Below are 13,068 nucleotides of genomic sequence, written 5' to 3'. Positions count from 1 at the left end.
GGCCCAATGACCCCTCCTGTGAAAAATTTTTTTCTGATGTCCAGCTCGAACCTCTCCTGGCAGAGCTTCAGGCCATTCCCACTTGTCCTGTCCCTTGTCACTTGGGAGAAAAGGCCAGCTCCCTCCTCTCCATAACCCCCTTTCAGGTAGTTGTAGAGAGCAATAAGGTCTCCCCTCAGCCTCATCTTCTCAAGGCTAAACAACCACAGCTCTCTCAGCCTCTCCTCATAAGACTTGTTCTCCAGCCCCCTCACCAGCTTCGTTGCTCTTCTCTGAACACACTCCAGAGCCTCAACATCTTCTTGTGGTGAGGGGCCCAGAACCGAACACAGTATTCAAGGTGCAGTCTCACCAGTGCCGAGTACAGAGGGACAATAACCTCTCTGGACCTGCTGGTCACACCATTTCTGATACAAGCCAAGATGCCATTGGCCTTCTTGGCCACCTGGGCACACTGCTGGCTCATGTTCAGTCGGCTGCCAACCAACACCCCCAAGTCTTTCTCCTCCATGCAGCTTTCTAGCCATTCTTCCCCCAGTCTGTAGCACTGCATAGGGTTGTGCCCCAAGTGCAGAACCCGACACTTGGCCTTGTTAAACCGCATGCCACTGGTCTCAGCCCAGCAGTCCAGTCTGTTCAGATCCTTTTGAAGAGCCTCCCTACCCTCCAGCAGATCAACACTTCCACCCAGCTTAGCGTCATCTGCAAACATACTTAGGGTGCATTCGATTCCCCCATCCAAGTCATTGATAGAGACATTGAACAGGGCTGGACCCAGCACTGAGCCCTGAGGGACACCACTTGTGACCGGCCTCCAGCTAGAGTTTACCATTTACTACCACTCTTTAGGCCCGGACATTCAGCCAGCTTTTCACCCAGGAGAGCGTGTGCCTGTCCAGATGAGGCAGACAGTTTCCTAAGCAGAATGCTATGTTTTTACAATATTCATTCAAACACCATCAGCTTTCTGCAGTAACCAAAACAGTACAGCTTTAGCTGGCTTGAAGCTGTCCACATGGTGGAACCAGTGTGGCTCTCTACGCTCAGTCAAATCCTTGTCTGCTTCCCAACTCTGTGCATCACGTGTGTGTCTGGGGCACTCTCCGGTGTAGCTGTGCCCTTGATGAGAATGAAAACTGTAGACAGGGTGACTGAGAAAGCCTGCTCGCTTGAGCTGACTGTAATTTGCTACACAATGCCAATCCTGCATGAACTAGGCACACTTGCCTGTCTTCTAGAAACTAAACTTTTAATACAAACAGAGGACAGGTTGCTGTAAAGAGAAACAAATGATAAACTTAACTACATTCAGGCAAGCAGTTGGATAACAATAATACAATTATCAGGGGGAAAAAAAGCCAGAAAACAAAAAATTTAAAATATGCCAGTGTCTTTATTTTAAAAAGTTCCCTCCCAGTTCTCTGTTCTACAAACAGCACATAAAATATTACGATTTCTAAGTTGTAGTTTCCATGGTCATTGTTTAGTATTCTGTGGGGGTGGTTGATTTATTTAACTTTTTCAGTCAACAATCTAATTAATTTCCCCATACATTTTTAAGATGCTATCAACATACTGGATTTTAATTACTTGTACAGCAGCACCCTAAACTGGAAGGGCAACAGACAAGGCAATTTCACAGCACCTTTCTAGTGAGCTGTTCCGGGCAGACTTAGACTTTGATTCGGGTTACATCCATGCAGATGCTGTGCATGTTGCAATATGTCCTATTACTTATGAATGCATAAAAAGGAGCAACCAATTTACAAGATGGTGGTGATGAAAGGAACCTCATGGCAAGTAACCACATGAGAGTACAGAACCTTACACTTTGGTAGAGACCACCACTAAATTTTGGGAGGCAGAGGAGTCGCCTCCTAAAGCTATGAGTAAAAGTCTCCATTCAAAGGAAGTCAAGGACTAGAACAGCAGCTGCAACACAGATCTGAACTATGAGATGCTGCCTTGTGCAAAGCAGCATTTAACCCCTCGAACTCTGCAGACACTGTGTTTCAAAATATTCACAATTCTAGGCTCAGTGCTCTCCACACCTCTGTCGGAAGTGGTTTATTCAGATATCAACTGTTCCTCATAGAAGAAATACTTCGGGCAACATCAGAGTTATCTCCAACTTATATAGGCACAGAAGGAGAAGGAAACCTGAAGAGGCTCTTACTGTTACACCCCAGGCTTAGTGTAAAAGAATCTCCCAACTTCTTACTCATTTTTCCAGATGAGGGCACCACAACTCCCACATATGAATACATCAAGGTTTAATTTCTGGATAATAGTATGTCTAAGACACATAATTTACAAATTAAAGGATATTATATTAAAGGATAGATGAGTACCTAGACAAACTCTTTGGACTGAGGACTATATTGATCAGAAAGAGTTAACACCATTAACCTCAACAGCGCAATAAAAATTGTTCGTTGTGTGCAGTATTTCTCCCAGTGGCTTCTACAGCAGTAATTCACTACATAAAGGACGTAAAAAAGCTGGGTGTTATCCGAAGTGGTTTGAGTGGAACTTAAACTCTATGCAAGCCTTGAACAAGTCATCTGCAAAGAGGTGAAATTCACTCTGTGAAAAATGGTTTTATTTTTCTTTTAATTGCCATTAGAAGCAATACCCACTAGACAGCGATGTGAAACTCAGCCATTGATCACCTGGATAAACCATTTCATTATAAGCATTTTTCAAAAACACTCATACAGAGCTGTAACAAGGCCTCCAAGTGCACTGGCAAAGTACTTTTCCAGCTTGATCTCTCAATGTTAATTGAATTGTAACACTTTCCTATTTGTTCTCCCACTACTTGCATCTTTAAAACTAATGTACAAAGTTAAGGCACGGGCCTGTTTTTTCACAGACTGAAAATCTGGTTAGCTCTTCCTGCTGAACCTTCAATTAATCTGTATCTTGGGTTAGATTGTATATCACAAGAAACACAGGGATGACAAGAAGTTACAAAGTGCAGGGATTTGATACTGGCTCACTCATCGCTCTTTTCTACCAGAAGTTCTAATCCACCACTGGGTGGGTGTGTATTCCTTCAGTATTCAGCTCTGCAGGCATCGGAAGTTAAAAGACTTGCAGCAATTACTTTGACAACGATGGAATTTTAGTTCTTCTGTGCCCAACCCAGAACCTTATTTGGCTGCAAGTCTACCATATCCAACCGACAGTGTAAAGAAATCTATTTTGGGGAGAGAATTATGTTCATACTTTTAAGTTCCTTCAACTTGCTAAAAAGTGATAGCAAGATGTGCACTGTAGTGTCACAGACTGAAGAAATATTCACCAGCAAATACATACATATGCACGTACAGTACCTTCTGTAAGCATGGAATTGCCTTCATAATACTGTGTTGTCAATTCCCACTTCACAACAGTAAAGAAAGGCCTGCTCTTTACAACAGGCACAACCACCTTTCAGTTTGCACTTCTTACCCAAATCAGTTCTGTTTTTCTAGAGACTCTAGACCACCTTGCTCTCTGCTGGCTGTATCTGCAGCTAATTGCTACTCCTTGCTGGTTGCCTTAAGTGACGCTACGTTTTGAATCCTGAAAGCATTTGGGGGAAAAAATACAAGCATCTGATGGATACCACGTTTACACTGTTAAACACAACTCCCTAAGAGCATTTTCTGTTCTAGAGCATAAAGTAATTGCCACCCTAAATAAAGTGTTAAATAGCCTCGTAAATGTGTACACGTGAATATGACATCTTCAACTTCAGTTTTTATACCAAACAGGAATGCATCCATACGAAAAAATACTCTGATCTCATATGTGAAACATATATATTGTAGAACAGGTTATACTTTAAATGAAATAATTTTATAGAGACATTCAGAGGCACCAAGGAGACAGTAGAAATAATTGTTTTAGTATAATTTAAAATGTAAATGTCATGTAATATGTAATTTAAATGTAAATCTGCACCTTAAACCTTCAATCCATCAATGTAAATCTCCATTTAGGAAACAAAATTTCCATGTGATCATGTTAATTCCTCCTTCTATAATAATTATAGAATGAGAAACGTATAACCTCCCATTAAAAAACGGTAACTATCTTTATAACAGACTGAGTTTAAAACTATTTAAAAAAATGGTTACTAATAAAAATAGATGTAAATGATTTATTCACATAATAACTAAGCAACAAAACTCCTCTACCATTCACACAGCATTAAAAACAAAATCAAACCCCATAATGAACCCCTGCAGCAAAATTTATATGTGCACCTCCTTTGGGTCTATTACAGTTTCCATCCATTTCAGGATAACAAGATCAACTCCTTCCCATACACTCTGCAATTCATAAATGCATACTGGAGTAGGAAGAATATCACTGCTTTGTCGCTTAAAACAAGAAAGTAAGATTCCTTGGTTTAAATTAGATAACATAAGAGAGTAAAAAAAGTCAACTGCTTAAGTCCATAACATCATGCAGAATGAAGCATTCTTTAAATGCACTTAAGAAAAATTTAAGGCTTCCTGTATCAGGTTTTTAAATTACTGTTACTTTGGTTTGAGAGTACAATCCAAAACTCCCTGATATCTGTGGGAGACTTTCCACTAACTCAGGACTGGATATACTATTTTGTTTCCTATAGACAAATAAGACAATACATCTCATCTGCCAAAAGTAACAAAAATACCATGAGAACTCTTTCTTTCAAAAAAAAAAAACCTAAAAAAATCTGCAACCAAAGACAAAAATAAATATCAAAAAAAGAGAAAAAAAGAATGACTTATCAAAGAGTAAAATCTTTTGAAATAATACTTGCTGTATATACAAAAGTAGAAGTAAATATACCAAAACTCTTTGTGTATGGGTAGCAAAACAAATACAGTGATCAAAATCTCTTGGATGCAATCAAATAGCTTTCCTACCCTTCTGCACACTGCATTCCCATAAAAATCAAGGCTAATTCTGAAAAGATTCACAATGCACTTAAAAGTCCGTGTCAAAGCTTTGTGTTCACCAAGTCGGTACCTCCTGAACTGAGAAAAGTAACTGTCCATCTAAAACACTGTAAATATTCGTAACTTTTTTTTACATCTTGCAGATGAAAATGTAAATGAATTTTTCTACAGCTTTATCTTCTGGCCAGAACAAAGTCTTTTCAAGCACCAATCGTACTGTGACTCTCTAAGACCAGTTACTGTGAGCAATGTATTAGAAAGAATAATATAACCTGTGTTGAAAAATCAGTATTAAGTGTATCACCTTCCCAGAAACCCCTAACTGACCTCTCTCTGATGAATTAACTTCAGTGTGAAGTATCTTGGCCTACCAGGGTTGTAAAACAAAATCGCTAACACGTATTTCTCTAAGCTACGCAGTGCCACTGGCTGCCCCCAACTCCAGCATTAAAATAAATAAGAGCTGATGGTGCTGCTGCTTGTTTTCCAATTCCTGAGATCAACTGTTTCCAGTATACTTTTCTATTTCTGAAATGACCTAAAACAATTAAAAAAAAAAAAAAATAGAGAAAAATAAAGAAAAGAAGACTAGTTTCAAATAACGTTATTTTTTTCTGATCTGGCATTTTAAAAATATTTGTGTCGGTAGTTATAAAAGCACGTGAACTATGTCATTATTAAAATTGAAGCTGCTTTCTCCTGGAAATGTCGGCTTACACTGACAAAAGAATTTCACTAGCTGAATGAATGCCACGGCAAACATATCTGTATGCAGGTATCTGAATATACGGGCAACATGCTAAGCGTACCTCAGATTTAAAGTGCTGCAAAACATCAGTCAGCAATTTAAACACCATCAATCAAAGGGTAAAGAAAATGATGACTTAATTAATATTTAATAAAGGCATATTGGTTATTATTATAATAAATTCATTTTTCCTTAGCTCATCTTCCTTCCCCTTTGCAAAATCTTCAATTGGCAGCCAAAGTAATTTATTTTCTATTTGTGTTTTAACAAGTTTGAAAAGAGCGAATCACTTTGCAACACCAGAGAGATTGGACAGGAGCTAAATGTTTTCCTTGGCAGATAAAAGAATACAAGGGTTGAGGTTAATTTAAACTTACGTGCATACAAAAATATATAAGTACTACACTGCCATCTCAAATCTGTAGACTCCTTCCAAAAAGACTCCCTTGATTTAAATAAAGAATGCATAAGGTAATGCATCTACTACGTATCATATATGGAACCAACGTTTGCTCTTCTTTATTCATGAAACTCTTATTTGGAGCACCAGTGAGTCAAAGCTCCTAGGAGGCTCCCCTCTTTTTTTAAATCAAAACAACACAACACGATCGACGCTTAGACATATATTTTGGAGTCTCATGCCTAGACAATTTGTATGAGATTTTTAAAAGTTTTGTGGAAGACCCTGAAAACCACCATACCAGTCAGGTCACATTGCAAACTATTATGTATGTAGACTTAATCCAAATCCCATTTGAAGTCAATGGGAAAACCCCGGTGGCCTTCAGAGGCCTTTGGATCAGATCTTTTGTTTCCAGAGGTACGGCATAATAAATTTCAAGCGTACGCAAGAGGGAAGAGTGTATAACTACTAAACAACTAATAACACTAATCTTCTGTTGAAAAGAAGACCATTTTCACAAAGGGCAATTCAAAATGATGAGATATTATATTTACCGGTATATATTTTTAAACGACAGGCTGCAAAGGGCCTGGTTCTGGGCATTTTATTCCTGCATATCCACCTATGAATTAAGGCATCTTAAACAGAATTATGTTCCATTTTGGAGCTCATGAGTCAAATTTTAATGAAATCCTACTAGTACTAGGGTCACTAGGAAACTGAAAATATTACATGTGAGTGTAGGAATATCTGTGGACAAATTCCTGCATCATTCCTATGAAAATCACAAGTTGGTTTCCTCGCTAGTGAGAAGTCATAGGCCAGATTTATTAACATGCATACCTACTATGTTAGTGAATATCTGGGTAGAGGGGGGATTGCTCCAAATCTCATCAAGCTCAACAGAATTCATCCTGCCGTGGATAAGGCATGGAATCAAGTGCATAGACAAGTACAGAGTTGCACAGTTAGTACAGCTTACAGTAGGATAAACTCAGGACTCGCGTGTGCACTTGAAAACACCTCCACCGCCATTTTATATCTGCTGGGATCACTCTACTTATGAACATCTATTGTGCTGGCTGCAGGGATTTCAACTTTTTGTCTTGTGGCTGTGACCCTAAGCCTAGCTAGCTGCATGCACACTGAAAAAAATCAAACACATTGTACAAGCACGTATGCTGTATGAACATGTATGTAGCTATGAAGAAATACGTTCTATGTCTTATTTGAGAAACAAAGACATGCAGCCACCTCTCTAGGCTCTTTTTCTATCCTTCTCAGACAGGTACAGACACCATAAATCAAAATTAAAACCGTATGGCAGTATTGCTTTGTTGTATACATCAGACCTCCCCAACCACCACGGTTGCAGAGGGAGGAGGAGGAGGGAGAGCTGATTACCTGCACCTGTTTCAAGCTGAGACTGATGCAGCTCGAAGAGAAAATGCCTAATCAGGGCACATTTCCATTTTCTCGAGGGAAGGTGTGACGATCATAGGCCTGCCTGTGCCCTGAGCACCCATGAGTACAGGACAGCTGGAACGCTGCCCTGCAAGGTAGAAGGCTGGGCCGAGGTTTATCACACCACACGATATGTGGCACCTGGATGAAGGCCGATTACAGTGAAATGGTTCCACCTGCAAAGGGAGCTGCTGAAACATGGAGTGGATCTGAATTACCTCCTCCCTGCCCCCACCTATCTCCTCCCCCCTCAAAAAAAATTAATTTTCAAAAGAAAACTGGATGAAACACAACATTCCTTCCACTTCTTCTTTTATTTCTCCTTAGCTGCTACTAAATGTTTATGAATACTTGGCATGTACTACAAGGCAGTGCTGTACCAATATAGCCATACAAAATATAATCCAGTCTTGGAGTCTTGCATTATCTTCTATAGTCAACAAGATGAGAACTCTGGACTGCACCCGCATCTGAAAGTGGTAACTCTTGCTCTATTCCCTTTCTTCTCTCTACCTCCTCCTTTTTCCCTCCCCTTTGCCCACAAAATCTCACTCAACCTGATCCAAACCTGGCAGTGTTCATCCAGGCAAAATTCCAATTAATTTCAAAAAGTTTAGCCTGAATAAGGATGCCACAGCTCCCATTTATTATCTGTGAAAGTAACCGTCACATTGTAACCCACCTATGTGTATTAAATGCTGAGCACCACGCTCCTCTTGTTTCATCGCAGGCTGCTCTCTGCCTTGCACGTAACAGTGCTCCCTGTTGAGCACTTCGCATTACTCACAGGCCTAGAACATATGTACCTTTCCCTCGTGTTCCCTGCTTTCTTGGCGTTAGTATCATCTAGTAAAAGCCATAATTTTAGTCAAGATAGGTGGCAGTTTAAGAATTCACTGTTCACTTATCAGCAACACCTTACATATCCTTTTGGAGGATAAAAATCCATTTGGAGAATGGGAGTGGGAGAGAAAGACCGAGTCTGGAGCAAAACCAGTGTACCTCAGATTATTTTCACTGTGTTTCGCTCAATTATTATCTGAAAATACATAAAACTTCATCCTAACCAGCTGTTAAAAAAAAAAATTCCTTCTAATTAAGCAAACTATTGTCTATGCTTTTAATTTTTTTTTTTCATTCCACACACCAAACATTTTGTACGAGAATCTTGGCAGCCACAAAACACTCAAAACATAAATGCCCTAGCTCATGTGCATAATTCCTGCAGGCACACATCTGAGGAGCTGAGTATCTCTATCAATGGCTATATTTCAAGTTACAGACAAAAAATAATTTCAGATTTGAAACCCAGAATTCACCAATCTAGCAACGAGATTTTAATCCTTCTTCAATTAACATACATATGATCGTTATGCAATGCTATGTTCATTTTCAGCATGCTTACAGAAATCTTCACTGTGAAATAAACCAGTAATAAGACAATCCTGCTTCTTTTACTTTCACAGCAATCACTTCCAGCAAGCCACCACAAAATAATAAACTAATAAACCAGAAGCAATTTTATATTCCTAAGTGCTCAACCTCAGCAACAAAACAACCCCAACAATTATTAGAACCTAAGGAAATAAAAATTCCTCTTTATCTAAACAGCATCATTAGGAGCAATATCATTGAGCGCTCTGAAATTTCTCAGTAAGGAGTGTTTTGGCACTTCACGATTTTATAACAATGACTACAAGTTAAAACCCTCAACTAATATTTTATTTGCATTGTACTGTGCAGCCACTACAGGCCTCTAAAAATACTTCGAAGAAATTAATTTAAGCTATCGCCAGGCCATACGTTCCTAAATTCCTTACTTAATCTACACAGTTCACTAAAACATTCTCTACTTTGAGCTTGATCAGCCAATAAATACTGCTTTACTACTTAAAAGTTATGAGTTGTTTTTCAGTTTATGTTGCCATAAAACAGTTGAAACGCAATGCCAATACAGAGATGGTTGTGATAAAATGCTGTCAGTGGCCTGAATTTAAAACTATTTTTGTATAAGGTATATTCTAATTATTTTGTATCTTTTTTTGTAAAGAAAAAAACCCCAAATTTATTTTGTTTTTTTAATTTACTTTAATTCCTAAATATAAATAAAATTAAAGAGAAAATATTAAAAAATTTCAGATAAGTACCCCTTTTTTTTCAGTGCAGAGGAAAGCATTTTGGTTCACAAATATATACGAGAGGACTAGTTTCCTCATAAAGTGTCTTTAAAATATATTTATTTGCAGATACTTCAAACTGCACATGCACTTGTCTATATAAAGAATACAGAGTAAGTATTATAATAGACCTGGCAATTTCATAGGAGTAATAAATCTTAAGGGTATAACCGTCTGCCAAACTGTGCCTAACTCAGTACCTCTATATCCACATGCTACTTTGATCTATAAATGGCATTATGCTGATATTTAAGAATTATACTTTAAATAATTTTGTTCATTAAGAAACCAAACAGCAAGAGAAAGAGAACGAGAGTGTGTGTGTGAGAATGTGCCTGTGAGCGCACGTAAAAGATAAAGAAGAAAATACTCTTATGGTACTTATGGACCTTTGAAGGCCACGAAAAACAGCATTTTAAAAATATATGATAAAAATAGTAACTGGAAACTAATCCTGAACAATTCAGGGTACTAGAAAATTTGAATACGAACCCTGAAAATATTTATGTCCAAATTCACGTTGCTGAGACAATTAGGAAACGTAATTCTAATGAGACACAATTCCTGAAGATCCTCACAGTTACCTTAAAAAATATTAGTGGAGAAAGGCAAACACGTACCATCACGCACGCACACAGAAACGGCATAAAACCTTACGTACTTGTTAGCTGCTGCGTTAGAACTGTTGGGCACATGGATGTTTAATAACGTTCCCAATAGACAAAAATATTAAATAAATATAAAAACTCGCACCACCCAACTTTGTTTGGTTCTTTTCTTGAGCTTCCTTCAATTTTATTTTTTTTTCTTCTTTTTAAACAGGGAAGGTGGGGAACGCCATTCAAGAACGAAGCTATATTGTAATCAATGAAGGCAAGACTGGCACAAGTCCTAGAACATTTGCATTCAGAAATAAAAGCTGTGATCGACCTTTGTCTGCTAAGAGAATGAAGCTTGCTGGTTTTAAACAGACGAGCGAAGGGAGGGGCAGACTTGATAGAGAGGGAGAAGAAAACCTAAAAAAATAATAGCAGCAATAGCAAATAATAGCAACAATAGCAAATATTAGTGTATCGCATCCCTAATAGCCACCAAGCGAGCATCCTGGACGAGCCTAAACCTTGCCGGGCTGGTAACGTGGTATCGGTTAATAATAAATTAATAGGCAGAAGCGAGCCAATTTGCCGATACCCACGTAGTTTCCAAAACTTAATTTTCCTCCATGGCAATTCCCAGCCCGGCAGACAAACCCGAAAGGCGGGGAAGCGGGTGGGAAAGCATCTTACCCCATCAGCCGCCCGTGGGGTGGTGGTGGCTGGTGTTCACCTTGCATCTCTGCAGTCTCCTGGAAGAAGAAGGCACTGAGCGATCCGCCGTGGCATTTCTCGCCCTCGCCAAGTGCATGCGAGGCCTTGGGAGAGAGGAGGGAAGGCGGTCCTTACCTTAGCAACCGGCTGCGGCTGCTCCTCCGCCCGCTCCCCTTGCCACAAAGTGCCCCCCGGCTGCCAGCGCCCGGCAGCAACAATGGGCGGCTGCGAGGGGTGGCATGAAAGGGAGGGATGGGGAAAGGAGGGGAGGGAGGGAGGGGAGAAGAGAGGAGAGAGACGGAGGGAGAGAGAGGAGGGGAGGAGAGAAAAAAAAAAAAAGAAAAAAAGAGAAGCGTTAAGCTTGTCTGGTAGTTAACAAGTCTTGAATGAAGAATGTTAGCAAACAGACAAACAGCATGTCTGATGCATGCTAATAGTCCTGGCTTCACCACTGACACTATGAATAATTCAGTAGAAAGGAGGGAAAAGAAGGGAGGGGAAAAAAAAAAAAAAAAAAAAAAAGGATCCCTCCCTTCACGCTTCCAAACGTCTGCAGAGAAGAGAATAAAAAGTATGCCGCAACTTTCTGCTTTCCACCCATGGCTAAGAAAATATTCGGGGGGGAAAAAAAGGGGGCCAGTTAGGCACCATCACTTTCGCCAGCGCTGCCTCTCGGAGATTTTTCGATTTCTATTTTTGTTGGCTATTAATTTCCTTTCCCCCCCCTCCCGCCCCCCCTTTTACCGCCTATTTTACTTCTTTTGTCTAGGAGCTGGCACCTGTCCCAGAGACGGCATTTTACTGCACATCCCCTTTTCCCTCCTCGCAGAAAAAGAAGGGGGGGGAAGAGGTTTGCAAGGACGAAACCGCCTGTGCAGCCCCTGCAGCCCCCCAGCTCCTTCACCACCACCCAATAATTCCATTTCAGCCATGGTCAAACTACTGGGGGTTTGGGGGGATCTCACCAGCCCCATTTCACATGGCGCAGATACCTAAAGCCATTAAAAACAAGCCATTAAAAGATATATTCCTACGAAAGAGAAAGCCAGCGAGAGAGGCTTGTTCCATAAGCAGCAGTGGGCAGTGATACACGAGGGAGGAAAAAAAAAAACCCACAAATAAAAGCCTTCATACTCCCAGCATACAAACTAGCAAACCCCGATTCATTGCTCAGTCAAAGAAATCAATTTCTTTAACGGAGAAAAAAAAAGAGAGAGAGAGAGAAAAGGCTCAGTGGAGGGGAAAATACTTGGAGCTTTAACCTCCCCATTGCGATGTTACAGTAGAGCCGAGCTCAGCGCAGGAGAGACGGAGCTGGGAGAGGAGGGTTAAATAAAGCAGAGGGAAAAGAAGATCCTATTTGCAGCATTTTTAAAAGTTCTGCTCTGGCAAAGGCCGTCTGAAGGGGAGGCCCTTGCAGCAGGAATGCGAGCGGCAGCAACCTTCTCTCTCTCTTTCCCCCCCCCTCCTCCTTTTCCCAGAGTCCAGCCTCCCCCTTGTGAGCGACTGGAGCAATCTGGCTAAGGAAGAGGAGGAGGAGGACGTGAGCTAGCGAAACGCACAGGGTTAGAGCTGATGATGAAAGAGAGGCACGGCCCCTGCGTGAGCGGGCTCGTTCCCATCGCACGCAGGCACCGAGCGGAGCACCAGCATCCCCCCCGCTCCCTGCGCCGCGGGCAGCCCGGGGGTCGCCGTGGGGACAGCCCTGCTGCGGGGGGGCTGGGGGAAAAAGGCAGTTAGGGGGGGATGAGGAAAAAGGGCAATTGGGGGGGGGGGGGGTGGGAGAAGAAGAGAGAATATGGGGTTAGGAGAAAAAGAAATTCTGGGGGTTTAGGAGAAAAAGAGCCATTGTGGGGGTTATGGGGAAAAGGGCAGTTGGGGGGTGTAGGAGAAAAAGGGCAATTGCAGGGGTGTAGGGGAAAAAGGGCAATTGGAGGGTTTAAGAGAAAAGAGAGCAGCTGGGGGGGGTTAGGAGAAAAAGCAATGGGGGAGTTAGGGGGAAAAGGGTGATTGGAGGTGTTTGGGGGGA

General features: G+C 41.0%; 1 long non-coding RNA gene across 1 annotated transcript in view; it reads right to left on the bottom strand.

The window, feature by feature from the left end:
• LOC128853907 (uncharacterized) overlaps nt 1-13,068 on the bottom strand; it is a 126,777-nt gene that overhangs the window by 90,644 nt on the left and 23,065 nt on the right. Inside the window, exons 3-4 of the long non-coding RNA XR_008452727.1 lie at nt 11,175-11,264; nt 11,019-11,077 (exon numbers count right to left, since the gene is read on the bottom strand). This is a non-coding gene — a long non-coding RNA (uncharacterized LOC128853907). The remainder of the gene's footprint in view (nt 1-11,018; nt 11,078-11,174; nt 11,265-13,068) is intronic.

Source organism: Cuculus canorus, chromosome 1 (assembly GCF_017976375.1).
Source record: "Cuculus canorus isolate bCucCan1 chromosome 1, bCucCan1.pri, whole genome shotgun sequence".
NCBI classification, from domain to species: domain Eukaryota; kingdom Metazoa; phylum Chordata; class Aves; order Cuculiformes; family Cuculidae; genus Cuculus; species Cuculus canorus.
The sequence above is the reverse complement of the archived record's forward strand: the minus strand, read 5'-3'. Positions and strand labels throughout refer to the sequence as shown.